General features: G+C 37.6%; 1 protein-coding gene across 12 annotated transcripts in view; it reads right to left on the reverse strand.

The window, feature by feature from the left end:
• The window catches only part of Pcdh15 (protocadherin related 15), a 1,295,283-nt gene that overhangs the window by 466,146 nt on the left and 813,183 nt on the right, over nucleotides 1–15,954 (reverse strand). The gene's annotated exons all lie outside the window — the stretch shown is intronic.

A 15,954-nucleotide genomic window follows, 5' to 3' on the forward strand; every position in this document is an offset into this window, starting at 1 on the left:
TATCTGAAAAGGGAAGCAATGTGTGTAAACCTATGGTCTTTCTGATTTAAATGGTTATAGATTACTTCATTTACTATTTTAAACCTGTTAATTCTTTTTATGACCCTTATAATCTTCAGATGTAATTTATTCCTTCTTAAAGGGCAAATGCTACCCAGACAAAAATCACATTTTGCTCTTGTAACAAAACCCAAAAAAGATGTTAACCATTGGAATGAAACAAAAGGGCAGCAGCTTTTCTTTTTTCTTTGTTTTTCTTCTTTCTCTTCTCTCTTTTTTTGGTATTTTGAGACAGGGTTTCTCTGTATTGTTTTGGAGGCTGTCCTGGAACTCGCTCTGTAGACCAGGCTGGTCTTGAACTCACAGAGATCTGCCTGCCTCTGCCTCCAGAGTGCTGGGGTTAAAGGCATACTTTGCTTCTCTTTTTTCCTTCTTTTCTTTCCCCCTCTCTGTGTCTTTCTGTGTCTCTGTCCCTGTCTCTTTCCTTTTTAACACATATGAAAGAGACCTGCCTCTATCTTGTGAGCTGAACTTGGCAAATGGGATCTTTGCAAATTACCTGCTTGACAGTAGATGAATGGAGGACACAAGTATCCTCTCCTGACCACCAAACAAGGAGATTACTTTTTCTTCTCCCACTTCCAAGGCATCTACTCAAATGCTTGAGAGCCATCTTTGACATTTAATGGAATCGCCTGTTAAGAATGCTTTCATAAGCCTGGCTTCACGCTCCTGCTGTAGCCTCTACAGAATCTTCAAAGGAAAGCTGGTATGCCTCCAGTGAGATATGGACATAAAGCAGAGAAGATTCAGGGAATGATGATAGCCATAAATCAATACAAGCCAAATTAAGGGTTTGACATATGGTAAGCGAGGAAAAAAACTCATTGCTATTTCTCCAAAAAGAGGGAGATGCTTTTAATCTTAGAATGATATAAAACATTTAAAAATGGATTAGATTCAACTAAAACACATGGCAATGCGGAGAATAAGGAAAAGATCAAAACTGAAATAGAAAGTGCTAACTTAGATATGGTAATGGTCTCAACTCTCCTAGAGGTATGATTGAGTAGGGATGACTGCCCCTGTCAAGAACATGTCTGGGAGGCCTTTTCAGATAGTTCTTGAAGAACCTCAACTATGTGTAGTCATCACCTGAGTATTCCATGACAGCATGAAGAATGTATATGAATAGGAATCTCCTGTGTCACAATCTGAAACACCCAAATCAATGACAGATGGAAGAGACTCTGAGGCAGGGACTGTGAGATCCCACAACAGGAGTTTGAAACCCTCCTTTTCTAGGTCTTTTTCTCACAAATTTTCTCTATATTATTTTGGAATAAAGTAGAAAGAAGTAATAGCTGCAAAGACTTCTCATAAAATATCTAGTGTCTGAGTAAAAGCATTTTCCAAATTGCTGTATACCAGAAAGTTCCATTTTCTCTGTGACCTACACAATAAAAAAATCTATTAACTGAGCATGGCTTCCTAGAAAGGGTTTCTGAGATGCATCCCATGATAATCTGCTCTTCAATGAACAACTGATCCATGCTTCCTTCTGCAAGCTGCACATTAGAGTGAGGGCCAAGTTGCATATTAAGAAATGGGAGATTAGGCACACCAAATTTTTGAAAACAAATCAAATCACATGTTACTTACTGCATTTCATATTTCTCCTAGATGGAATCATGCTTCTGCTTTATGTAATGTGCATTCTTCTCAATCTTCTCAATAGCCACCTGGGTCCCGTGGCTATTTTAGCCCCCAAATAACACACGAGACACTATATTAATTACGATGCTGTAGACCATTTGCTTTGCTTTCTAATCAGCTAGTTCTGACTAAATCATTAACACATAATTACTAATATATATTTTTACAAGGACTTATCTTTCCAAGAACACCAGAGTTGTGTTCTCTCCTCCAGGGATCACATGGCAACAATTCTCTTCATTACATTTCCCAGAATCCTCTAGACTCCTAGTCCCATCTATCTTGCTTCCATATTGGCCAACAGTGCCTTATTTACATATACACAGTTTACATATACATAGAAGGACTTCCCCCATCAGCTTTATATATAAAAAAATAAAAACAGATGCCACTTGGCCCATGGCTATGAAGCTAGATGTTAGTTAGCCAATCAGTGGACTTAGACCATGATATATGCTTGAGAAGTGAGAGAACGGGGAACTTCAACATATTCTTGAGTCTTATAGAACATGAATTGTTGCCCATTTATTTAAAAAACAAAATCTAGTCACTCCTCTCTGCAGGGCATGCACACACACACACACACACACACATACACACACACACGATTGCAATTCTGAGACAGGACTGTCTATTTGTTCATAAATTCGATTTTTAAAAAATCTTGAGGCATACCTGGGCTTTTCAGCTCTGTCATTCTGTCACCTCAAGTCTTTAGAGATAGTGGTAACCTTAACAGAAGAAGGCTGTGTTCACAGTTCTATGAAAAACATGAAGCATCCTGTCACTGCAATGGAAAATCCACTCAGTGGCATAAAGTGTGAGGATGTTTGCTGACTCTGCTCTTCCAGGTGACACAAAAGGACACCTTACAATACATGTGATCCTGTGAGTCCCACAGAGGTCCATCCATTTACCCCAGGCCACACCTGACTGGTTCCTTAAAACACCAGCAAGGGAGGGCAACTGCTTGTGAAAGTACAAGGACACAAAGAGTCAAAATGGTTCCTTGCAGTTTCCACCTTGCAACCTGAAAATATGTAACAGTATTAAAGAAGGTCATTTAAGATCAACTTACTAGATACTTGAAATTTATTAACAATTGCTATGTTTACCTTTTTCAAATATTGGAGAGAGTTATGGTTTAAACCCTTCCACTTGCAATGAAAACTTATAGATTTACATTATGTTAAGATATACTCATCTCATATATTAGGAACTGTTTGTGGCTACCAAACATCCATTTTTCTCTTTCCCTTAACTGTGAATACCTTGACTTTTACAAACCTTTTATCCTCTGCTCAAATCACTGGGGGATATCAAGACTAAGTTTAATTGAATCCTCCAACAAAACAAATCTGAGTAGATTTGTAATTTGGATTTAAGGTCAGCTGCATCCATTTTCTTTTCTAGATTTTATAAGAAACTATCTAAAGATGATTTCACATTTACTCTGTGTATGTGGTATTTTTATGTTTGTGTTTGCTGCAGCAAAAGAGAGGTGAGCAGAGAACAGCCCCAAGTCATTGTCTTTACCTTTTACTGTGTTTAGTCTATTATACACTCTGGGTAAGTTAACCCATGACCTTGCAGGGAGTTTTACATCTTCACCCCATCCTCTTGTTTTAGGAACACTGGATTATAGACTCTTGCTGCTGCACCCTACTTTACAAGGTTTCCTTGGATTTGAAGTCATTTCCTAACACTTTCAGGGAAAGCACATTAAGCTACCACCTCTCTGAGACCTTATTTACATTTTAAATAATCATTTTTTCACAAAATGATTATTAACATACTTAAGAACCACAGGTAAGCCCACACCCATATGCCAACCTGGTTTCTGAAAAAAGGCCAAAAATACACAATGGAAAAAGGAGAACGTCTTGAACAAATGATGCTGCTCAAACTGAATAGCTACATTTATGAAACTATACTCCTACTGCCCACCTTGCACAAAACTTAACTTCAAACAACTCAATTAAGGATGTCAACATAAAGCCTGGCACCCTTGATATGATGTAGTAGAATTTGGGAACATGCTTGACCTCATGGGCACAGAAGTGGACTTTCAAAAGAGGACCCCAGTACCACAAGCATTAACAAATAGAACCTCATGAAACTAAAATGCTTCTGTACATTAAAGAACACCATCATTTGAGAGAAGAGGGAGCCTACACAATGTGAAAAATACTTACCAGCTATAAATCTGGGAGAAGGCCAGCATTTAAAATATACTAAGATCTCAAAAAACAATCTAACAACCCCCCAAAACAAAACTAACCACGGAAAAAACATCCCATTTAAAAATGGGGTATTGAATTAAACAGAGGGGTCACAAAAGGTGAAATACAAATTCATGAGAAACACTTTTAAAATTGTTCAACATCCTTAGGCATCAGGGAAATGAAAATTAATTGCTAATTTTTTTAAAGGAGGGCAAATGACAACAAATGCTTGCATGTATGTGGGAAAAGGAGACCGCTTATTGATTGTTGGTGGCAATGCAAACTGGTATAGAAACTATAAAAATCTGTAGAAAAGTTAGACAGAGATTTACTACAATTTCCAGATGTACCACATTCTAGTCACAACAGTCAGGGAGTGGAAATGACCTAGATGTTGATCGACAGATGAATGGAAAGTGAAAATGTGATACATTTACACAACGGACTTCTGCTGCTAAACAAAACTAATGCATTGACAGATAAATGGATTGGGCAAGAAACGTGCATTCTGAGAGAGGGAACCCAGACTCAGAAAGATAAACTTTTTTTTCCCTCTCATTTTTAGGTGTTGGCTTTGAATAATCAGATACATATGTTTCATTTGGAATACCCATAAAGTTCAGGAAATTAGTCAGGGGCCATGGTGATATGGCTTTCAAGAGAGGAAGTAGAATATAGTGGTATAAAGAGTTAAAGTAGAACGATGGGTTAAATTGAGGTGGCAGTTATATAGAAAGGGAGAGGTGGAAATACAGGGAGAGGTAATTACCACCAAAGACCCTTTAAAAAAGTCATATGGAAATATACTACCGTAAAAAACATAAGATATATACATATACACAAAGAGTTGTCCTACAAAAGGGAGCTGGCAAAGCCCCTACTAGGTACCATAGGCTTACAAATAAAACACTCAGTGCTAGCAGTGGGTCATCACTTTCAAAGTTTTTTCTCTTCCACTGACCCATAGATTCACAGGCCCACAAATAATACATGCAATTACCAGTGAGTGTTCTTGGTTCCCCTTAAGAACTTGACAGCAAGACCTTATTGCTGAAGACACTAGATACCTATGTCCTAGGACATTGAGAAACCAAGCAGGTATTCACATGGATGCATCACCCTTACTGGCTAGCTTTCACAGTGATAGAAGGTGCTATGCATGCTGCTGGAGAAGAAAAAGTCATCTTCAATCTCACCCAACTGTGAACTCAGGAGTCACCTGGACTAGGAGGACCTGCCAACTGGTGCAATAATGACACAAATGCCATGTTTCTAACAGCTACTTTCTGATTGGGTTTAAGGCCCACTCCACAAAAACCCATATCTGGTACCTTATTGGGTAAAGATCCAATCCTAGACCTGAGGAATATTCATCCCTAGATGGTACATGTGTATCATTCTGCTACTCCCAATTCTCAGGTGCCATTGTGGAAGAAAGGGTGGAAAGATTGTAAAAGCCAGGGGTAATGTTTTCAAGACACAAAAAAGGCAATTACATCTATAAACTTGAAGATATGACAAAAATGCACAAAACCTACTCAAGCTAATTCCAGAAAAGTCCCAGTATGGAGAAGAAAGGTGGGCATGAATTTCAATACCCATGAGAAGCTTTGGGGAGTAGGGAAGTCAGTATTCTTTAACAAAACTGTCCCTGGTAGACTGACTACTCCCTAGTAGAAGGCTGGACATTTAGTAGTATATGGACAACACAAATTGGAAAGAGGAGATAAGAGTGTGTAGGACAGGGGAAGTAGATCAGGAAGGAGTTGGGGAAGGGGTGAATATGATTAAAGCATATTGTGTGAAAGACTTAAATGACAATAAAGGTACAAGAAAAGTCTTACAAACTAGAAGGTAAAATATCAAGAAATTCTTTTGTAATATTGTTTTTTATTAATTTTTTTGGAATTCAAAACAATGTCCCTTTGTTTTGTAGTGTGCCTGGGTATTCTCTCAACTCTTCCTTCTTTACTTTCGTAACACCCCAGTAATTAAGCTTCACATGGCTCAGACTCAGAAGGTGATGTTTTCCTGATGTTAGACAAATATTCCTTAAAAAAGTCCATCATAATCAAATTTGAAACTCTGACCACATTCACTGATGATTTCATACAAGTAGCTCCTTGCCATTTTACTTGTTTTCTAAACACTGGAGTTGGTAATAACTTAAAATTGGGAAATAAAATTTCACCTAGGTTCACTAAAGTCAAAACCTTACATAGTAACACCCTAGTGCTTAAATTTTTTATTACATCATTTAGTCTTCTCTAATACTTAGTTTTTTCAAAATCTCATTACTAAAACTACTTCCCACATAGAGGTTGGAGTAAGCGTCAAACCATGTATCCTAAAAGCAATAAAAAACAATCTTTAGCATAGGACAGCAGCCCTCTTGATTAACAGAGGTGAGCCATGTCTTGAACAGACAGACATTCATCTTTACACACAAAAATAAGAGGTAAGAGGGCATAGGAGAAATGTGTGGATGGAACATTTAACTCAAACACACTCAGTTGCTAGACAGAAAAAGGTGAGTTTTTCAGGTCTCAGTAAATAGTTTTCTAAATACACATGCTTTAAAGTAAATTTTCTAGATGAATTGTAAACAAGGGACAGTGTACTAGATAAAGCTTCAGCTATAGTCTTGGTATAACAGGCTATTGTTATTATCTTTCTAGTTGTGGTCATGCCTATTTCATATACTATCTATTGTCTTCTCATAATCAAGAGCAACAAATGCAAGGTCTTGGAGGGTTGATGTTCATTTAGTAATTAGCAAAACACGTGTTACACATAAACTGAGGATAAACAATTGGCAAATCTTTTAAGTTCTTGTCTTGGAAGTTCTTGTCTCTACCATTCGTCCTATTACTTGGAATTTCTGCATAGGTTGTGCTATTCGTCAGGTGAACAGGTGAAAAAGATGGCTCTTGGAAGGTTGGAAACACAGATGTCCTCTTCTCTCTGTTGCTCTTGAAACTGTCTAGAATGTTCCCATCAATAAATTAATCATCAGGGGAAATGGCTTCAGATGGATTGATTTATAGGAGCTCAGTATGATTGTCTGTGGTGGGACATGTGTCCATTCTCTGGGAGGCCCTTTTTACCAATCTCACATCCACAAATGAAAACAATCAACTGATTCATTGAACTTTAAGTATCGTGCTTAGTTTATTGTCAAATAAGGAAGTTTATGGGAGAATTTAAAAGAAAGTATATGGCAAGATGACTAATAAAATCATAGCAGCAATATTCTTAAAATGTCTGTGCTTTCCAGGGACCAGAAGGATATACAATAAGAGTCCTAATGGGGGCTCAGTATCGAATGTGTAGTGGAGATCAGGGGCCTTGAACCAGATCAGTGACTCCTTGCAAAGAAGACTTGAAAGTCGAGATGTATGGACCAAGGAGTACACAGTATGACTTGTTGGGTTACACTGCAGCTTCCATGACAAGATTTTTAATTCCTTCCAAATTTTGTTAATTTTTTCATTTTGTTTTCTTCACTTTTCTCTTGAATTTTGTTTTCTTTTTTTGGGAGGTAGGGTATGTTGCAGGGGTGGAGGGCAGATGCAAAGGAATGAGGAATGAGTAGGATCAAGGTTCGTGATGTGAAAAACACATAGAATAAATAAATTTTATCAATAAAATGTATATCATAAATTCAAATACCTGAGTCACTCTTGTGAAATAGAACATATCTACATAAAAATACAGAAGTATAACTTAGGTGAGCATTCATGTAACCACTTGTCAAGAAAAAAGAAAATATGATCAATTTTCCAGAAAGCCCCTTCCTCTTGCTTTTTATTTTATTTTACTTTACAATGTTAGTTCCTTGTCTTACTTGGTATATGTATTTTTGAGACAGAACCTCACTATGCAATACAGACCAGCCTCTCAAACTCACAGTTCAGTATGACAGACATACACTACTGTGACTTTTACGTATAGGCAGTATTAGGTTTTGATGAAGATGGAAGTAGTGACTTGGAGCATGTTAAACAGGCAGCTGGACCAGTGAGCTCTGCCATTATTGCTTTTTGTATAGCTTTTGAACGTGTGCTGTGGCTCCATGCTGTGTATACACTTGTGTGTCTGGATTGCTAATTCAATACTCTGCCAAGTTTGTTGCATTTAATTGAATGTGTTCATTTTCATTTTTCTCATGATATTCTATCTATGGCACACTCTAGATATCACATACACATCCAACTAGTGTTAATTTTGAAGCTCTTGCAAGCATTGCAACTTTTCCTCCTTTGAACTGTGTCTCTCACAGCATTTTCAGACATGGGATTCTCTAATCTAATTGCTCAGCTGTGCCATTACTGCTCAGAGTAAACAATTTTAAATGTTACAAAAGCCTTTGACAAAATCCAGCATCCCTTCATGATAAAGTTCTTGGAGAGATCTGGGATAACAGGAATATACCTAAAGATAATAAAAGCTATATACAGCAAACCAACAGCCAACATCAAACTAAATGGACAGAAACTCAACACAATTCTACTAAAATCAGGAACAAGACAAGGCTGTCCACTCTCTCCATACCTTTTCAATATTGTACTTGAAGTTCTAGCCAGAGCCATATGACAACAAAAGGAGATCAAGGGGATACAAATTGGAAAGAAAGAGGTCAAACTTTCACTATTTGCACATGAAAGAATAGTTTACATAAATGACCCAAAGAGCTATACCAGGGAACTCTTACAGCTGATTAACACCTTAACCAAAGTGGAAGGCTACAAGATTAACTCAGGAAAATAAGTAGCCATACTACATACAGATGATAAAAGGGCTGAGAAAGAAATCAGAGAAACATCACCCTTTACAATTGCCACAAACAACATAAAATACATTGGGGTAATGCTAACCAAACAAGTGAAAGACCTGTATCGCAAGAACTTTGAAGCTTTAAAGAAAGAAATTAAAGAAGGCCTCAGAAAATGGAATGATCTCCCATGCTCTTGGATAGGTAGGATCAATATAGTAACAATGGCAATCCTGTCAAAAGCAATCTACAGATTCAATGCAATCCCCATTAAAATCCCAGCACAATTCTTCACAGACCTTGAAAGAATAATAATCAATTTTGTATGGAAAAACAAAAGACCCAGGATAGCCAAAACAACCCTGTTCAACAAGGCAACGTCCAGAGGTATCACCATCCCTGAATTCAAGCTCTATTATAGAGCTATAGTACTGAAAACAGCTTGGTATTGGCACAAAAATAGACAGGTAGACCAATGGAATTGAATTGAAAACCCTGATATTAACCCACACACATATGAACACCTGATCTTTGACAAAGTAGCTAAAAATATACAATGGAAAAAAAGAAAGCATCTTCAACGAATGGTGCTGGCATAACTGGAGGCTAGCATGTAGAAGAATGCGGATTGATCCATGTTTATCGCCATGCACAAAACTTAAGTCCAAATGGATCAAAGAACTCAACATAAATCCAGCCACACTGACCCTCTTAGAAGAGAAAGTGGGTGGTACCCTTGAACGAATTGGTAAAGGAGACAGCTTCCTGAACATAACACCACTAGCACAGACAGTGAGATCAACAATTAATAAATGGGACCTCCTGAAACTAAAAAGCTTCTGTAAGGCAAAGGACACAGTCAGCAAGACAAAAAGGCAGCCCACAGAATGGGAAAAAATATTCACTAACCCCACATCTGACAGAGGGCTAATCTCCAAAATTTACAAAGAACTCAAGAAGCAAGTCTCCAAAACACCAAAGGATCCAATTAAAAAGTGGGCTGCAGAACAAAATAGAGAAATTTCAATCGAGGAGTCTAAAATGGCTGAGAGGCACTTGAGAAAGTGCTCAACATCCCTAGCCATCCGGTAAATGCAAATCAAAACAACTCTGAGACACCATCTTACTCCTGTCAGAATGGCTAAAATCAAAAACACCAGTGACAATTTATGCTGGAGAGGATGTGGTAAAAAGGGGAACACTCCTCCATTGCTGGTGGGAGTGCCAACTTGTTCAGCCACTTTGAAAATCAGTGTGGAGATTCCTCAGGAAAATGGGAATAAACCTACCACAAGATCCAGCAACTCTACTCTTAGACATATATCCAAAAGATGCCCATTCATACAAGGATGTCTGTTCCACTATGTTCATAGCAGCATTATTTGTAATAGCCAGAACTTGGAAGCAACCTAGATGCCCCTCAACTGAAGAGTGGATAGAGAAAATGTGGTACATTCACACAATGGAGTACTATTCAGCAGAAAAAAAAACAATGGAATCCTGAGATTTGCAGGCAAATGGATGGCACTAGAAGAAACCATCCTGAGTAAGGTAACCCAGTCACAAAAAGAGAAACATGGCATGTACTCTCTCATATATGGAATTTAGACGTAGATCTGGGTAATGCCAGCCTACAATCCCATGACCAGAGAGTCTGGGAAACAGAACCTTTGAATGTTTTTAATCCTAGTGTCTTGGGAATAATGCTCTACTGTGACTGGGTTTCTGTAAGCTGATACCATTTACTTGTATCTACTATGAGTCCCCAGAGAAAAAGTATTATTTATGACTATTTAAAAGTGTTAAAAAAAAGTCATAGAACATTTGGGTTTTTATTTTTCACCTTTTAACTAACCACCAATACTTTTGCCTTCTGTTTTACAGTCAAAATCAATTAACACTCATGATTATATTTAGGAGACTAAAATATCAACCATTTGAAGTTATAGATAATTATTATTATTTCATGTGATATTATGCTGCTGACACTATGTATTTCCCTGATTAGAAATCACTACTTTATGTATAGAGTATTTATTTTTTTGGTAGGGCCCAAAGGAATGACTGTTAGGAATTAAGCATTTTTATGATGTTATACAAGTCTTCCTCAACAGACTGCAAAGGTCAACCTTGGAGTTCCAGTATAAACGCATGCTGTTTAATTACTGTTGCCCCAAGGCTATGCATTCTAAATACTAATGTAAATTTACCATATCTGTTTTTTATTTAATTTTAATGTTTAAAAATATTCTTAGTTAAAATTAAGGTTACAGGAAAGTGTGCCTTCTTTATTCTATGACAGAATTTCTGGGCCACTGCAGTCATTGCTTCCATATATGAGAGAAATATCTCATTTGTGAATAAATCATGTCATTGCATTTACAGTAACAGAGAGGTGTGAACATGTAGAACTCAACCGATAAGCCATGATCTAGGGAGAGGCAGAAAGAGAATATTTAGTTGTTTTTCCCTTAAGCAGAGAGTACATTTTACCTTTAAAATTAGAATATTAAGGTCCTCTCCTGCATTAGATTGCAGTCTCAAGAAACAGAGGTGGGTCTGTTACAGTTCATTGTTGTAATCCCAGAGCATGTTTGATACTGCATAGGCACTCAAGACATGCATTCTTATTCAGGCACCCATTAACGTGACTTTGAAGCCCACAATCACCATCAAAGTAAACATCACTCTCCTATTTACTCAGCATTCGCCAGGGCCATGTCATTTTGTAAAAGTAGTCCGTTAATATATAGTTCTAAATTCATGCTCTTCCCAACCTCTTAGCCCATTTCATATACAGAGTCCTACCTACCTACATGCCAGCCATCAAAGACAGTGTACTACAAGCATATATTATGGAATGACTGTCAATCACATGGTGTAGATCCCCTAAAATATATAAGAAGAGGCCTTCACTCTGAAATATGGACCTGATCTTTTGCAGAGTCATCACCACACTGTCTGTTGTCTTTCTTCCTATGGTTCTATAATGAACTGGTGCCCAAGAAGATATACTGAAATCTACCACAACTCCACCATTTGAAAATGGCTATGGGGAGAGAAGAGTTAGAAAACACAGACTTTTTATTTTTATTATTTATTTTTAAATTTAAATTAGAAACAAGGTTGCTTCACAAGTCAGTTCCAGGTCCCTCTCCCTTTACTCCCCTCCTCCCGTGTCCACCCCCAAGCCCCCCCCAATATCCCCTCATTTCCCCAGGTAGGGTGTGGGTACTGGGAACTGAACCTGGGTTCTCTGCAGGAGCAGCCAGTGCTCTTGACCACTGAACCATCTCACCAGCCCTGTCACTCTTAACTGTCATCAGAGTCTTCAGATCCCTAGATAAACTTTTAAGGCCACAATTGAACTCTTTAGATCAGAGACTGGTAGTGCCTCTTCACTCACGTGGGCACCTTGCCATTTCCACGGTACTATGGCTAACCACAAACTAAGCACATTTGTCAACATTTCCATCAAGATGTATGTCTCCACAGGTGATCATTTTACCAAGTGGAGTGAAGACATTTGCAAATGTTTATCCAAAATGTGGTTCCACTGAAATGATATCTTGCCTCTGGATGAATAATTTCTTGAAGACAATGTAATTTAACTAAACAATCAGTGATTAATTTTGATGCCAACACTTCTCCTGACTTCTAGTCACTCAGTATTAATTTTTTTAAATTTATTTATTTTTCAGTTTAAATTTAGATTAGAAACAAGGTTGCTTCACAAGTCAGTTCCAGGTCCCTCTCCCCTTACCTCCCTTCCTCCCATGCCCTCCCCCCAACCCCCCATTATTAATTTATGATTGAAAATGCCCAGTTTTCACCTAGACCTTCAACTATGTGCTATCTGTGGTCCTGTGGTGATGACACCAGTCAGCCAAACTATATGACTTAATATAGTCTCTTTATTTGTTTTTTTATTAGTAGATAGATAGATCTAAGATATAAACAAACACATGGAGCTATGTGGCTATGTGTTTGAACTCAGAATTGTGGAGAACAAGATTGCGGAGAGATGGAGAAGAGACAGGTTCTCTGTACAACATGTTGTACATGAGTTCAACATCAATAGATTTTTTGGGAAATCAACAACAACATCAAAGTCTTTCATGACTAGTGTACATGCATGCAATCAGTCAGAACCACTCTTCTATACTTATACAAACACATTAAATTTCAGACATTTGCTGTCTCCTACATCAACTTCTTACTACTTCTTGAAATTACCACTCACGTTCATTTGCGAAGTCTGGATTTGTTTATTCTATATGTAGTATAAAGTTTCTAAACGCACACCTCATATCTTCAGTTGTAACTGTTCAGGATTCTACTAAGCATACTGTTTCCCCTATCTCTCTATTGTTCTCTGTCCTCTTGCTATCTTGTTATCTAGCCCTGGTACATGTGTTGATGCTCTGGACTACTTTTTCTGGATACAGCCCAATAAAATTGTATGTTTCATCTATCAATGTCAGAAAATGTGCATAAACACATCTGAAAGAGATGTCTAAATAAGGGACTTAACAAATGAGTGTGCACCTGACATAATGATACTCATGTAGTAAGAATTTATTCAGCCTGTTTGTAACAAGGAAAAGAGAATGCAGGCAGGCAGTCTCCGTACATATTGTATGGTAGCCAAGTTGATGGGAAGCTAAAGGTAGAAATGTGGATGTATGGATATCTTGATTTTGATTGGCAACCCACTCAACTAAATAAATATTTATAGGTAAAATCACTGTAGTACATTTCCATACATTTTCAAAAGCAAGTAAGAAGAAAAAGCATGAAAAGCAATAATGCTGGCTACCAAAACATCTTAAGTAATGAAAAAAAGAAAAAACAGTTCAGTGAAAATCACCTTGTTACTATAGACTGAGGACCAAGTCTTCCATAAAATACAGAAAAATGCAGATTTCAGAAAGCAGAAACAGACTAAACCCACCAAATAAAATAAGATACCCACCATCTCCATCTCCAAAATAAATAAACCCAAAACAAAGAAAACATGATGTCCATCTTCTCTACTCTGCAAAGTAAGTAAGTAAGTAAATAAATAAAACTTAACTCTGATAATTAGTGGCAAGTAGTTCTGATATATTTTCTAAAAAGTGTGTTGCCACACCAATAGGTTCTCCAATACCAAACCGTCAGTACTACAAACAAACCACAAGTAACATTATACACATAGAACAGGTTACATTTAAGAATACATACACATATGCATGTAGCAACTTTTAATGGAAAGCGGGGTTCAAGAATTTAAGAGAAAGTAAGGAGGAGTCTATGGGAGGGTACAGAGGGAGGAAGGAAAGGGCAAAATGATGTGATTATGTTATAATTTCAAAAGTGCAATAAAAAGAAAGTTCTGTTGGCTATAATATATTGGTATGTTTCCATATTTCATTTTATAAGTCCATTTGTAAAGCTGAGAGTACTTTATCAATGCATATCCAAAACCATTATTATTACCTAAAGTGTTGGGACGTGGAAATGCCTTTATTTGCTATAAAGAGCAAGTGTACACTGTTTGATTGAACTATGCCTCCTGAAATAATGTAAAAGAAACACATACATTTATGAATTCCTATAAATTGAATATAGCCACTATTTTAGCCTTGCTTGATCCAGCCCTCAAAAGTACATGCAGCTGAAATACTGCAGCCATTCCACTGGGAATTTATTTGGTGCGTAAACATTTTCTTAATTGCTATGGAAGGCCTATGAGACTAACACATTTGAAAATGGTGTGGAATTACAGGTTTTCTCAAGTGGTTGCTAAAAACTACACAGTGTTATTTCTACACTCTCTTCAAAGGGGAGAATTTTGAACCATTTCCCATGCTTTGTGTCCTTAGATGAAAATTCACAGCACAATTGTCAGAACACCCAGATCAGTCATCCACCATCTGATCACAAAGAACATGGGTGTGCTCAAAATGCTTATGTGTGAAGGTAATTTGGAAGAGAAAAGACATGGGGTAGGGGCAGGAAAGTGTAACCTAAAGCCTCCAGAAAGTGAATGTAAGGGCAGATAACCCTGGAGATCCAGGCTTAGGATGATGGTTCTTAGAAAGACTAGGTGCTATCCAAGAGCATGGAAGATCTGTGCATATTCTGAGGGCCTTTATAATTTCTTTCTTTAAAGATTCAATGTTCTTGCAATACAGGTCTTTCACTTGTTTAGTTAGCGTTACCCCAGTAAAAATGGCAATCCTGCCAAAAGCAATCTACAGATTCAATGCAATCCCCATTAAAATCCCAGCACAATTCTTCACAGACCTTGAAAGAACAATAATCAATTTTGTATGGAAAAACAAAAGACCCAGGATAGCCAAAACAACCCTGTTCAACAAGGCAACTTCCAGAGGCATCACCATCCCTGACTTCAAGCTCTATTATAGAGCTATAGTCCTGAAAATAGCTTGGTATTGGCACAAAAATAGACAGGTAGACCAATGGAATCGAATTGAAAACCCTGATATTGACCCACACACGTATGAACATCTGATCTTTGACAAAGAAGCTAAAAATATACAATGGAAAAAAGAAAGCATCTTCAACGAATGGTGCTGGCATAACTGGAGGCTGGCATGTAGAAGAATGCGGATTGATCCATGTTTATCGCCATGCACAAAACTTAAGTCCAAATGGATCAAAGAACTCAACATAAATCCAGCCACACTAAACCTCTTAGAAGAGAAAGTGGGTGGTACCCTTGAACGAATTGGTAAAGGAGACAGCTTCCTGAACATAACACTGGTAGCACAGAAGGTGGGATCAACAATTAATAAATGGGACCTCCTGAAACTGAGAAGCTTCTGTAAGGTAAAGCACACACTCAGCAAGACAAAAATGCAGCCCACAGAATGGGAAAAAATATTCACTAACCCCACATCTGACAGAGGGCTAATCTCCAAAATTTACAAAGAACTCAAGAAGCAAGTCTCCAAAACACCAAAGGATCCAATTAAAAAGTGGGCTGTAGAACTAAATAGAGAAATTTCAATAGAAGAGTCTAAAATGGTTGAGAGGCATTTGAGAAAGTGCTCAACATCCTTAGACATCCGGTAAATGCAAATCAAAACAACTCTGAGACACCATCTTACTCCTGTCAGAATGGCTAAAATCAAAAACACCAGTGACAATTTATGCTGGAGAGGATATGGTAAAAGGAGACACTCCTCCATTGCTGGTGGGAGTGCCAACTTGTTCAGCCACTTTGAAAAT

This window comes from Mesocricetus auratus, unplaced genomic scaffold (genome assembly GCF_017639785.1).
Source record: "Mesocricetus auratus isolate SY011 unplaced genomic scaffold, BCM_Maur_2.0 Super-Scaffold_100027, whole genome shotgun sequence".
Lineage (NCBI taxonomy): Eukaryota > Metazoa > Chordata > Mammalia > Rodentia > Cricetidae > Mesocricetus > Mesocricetus auratus.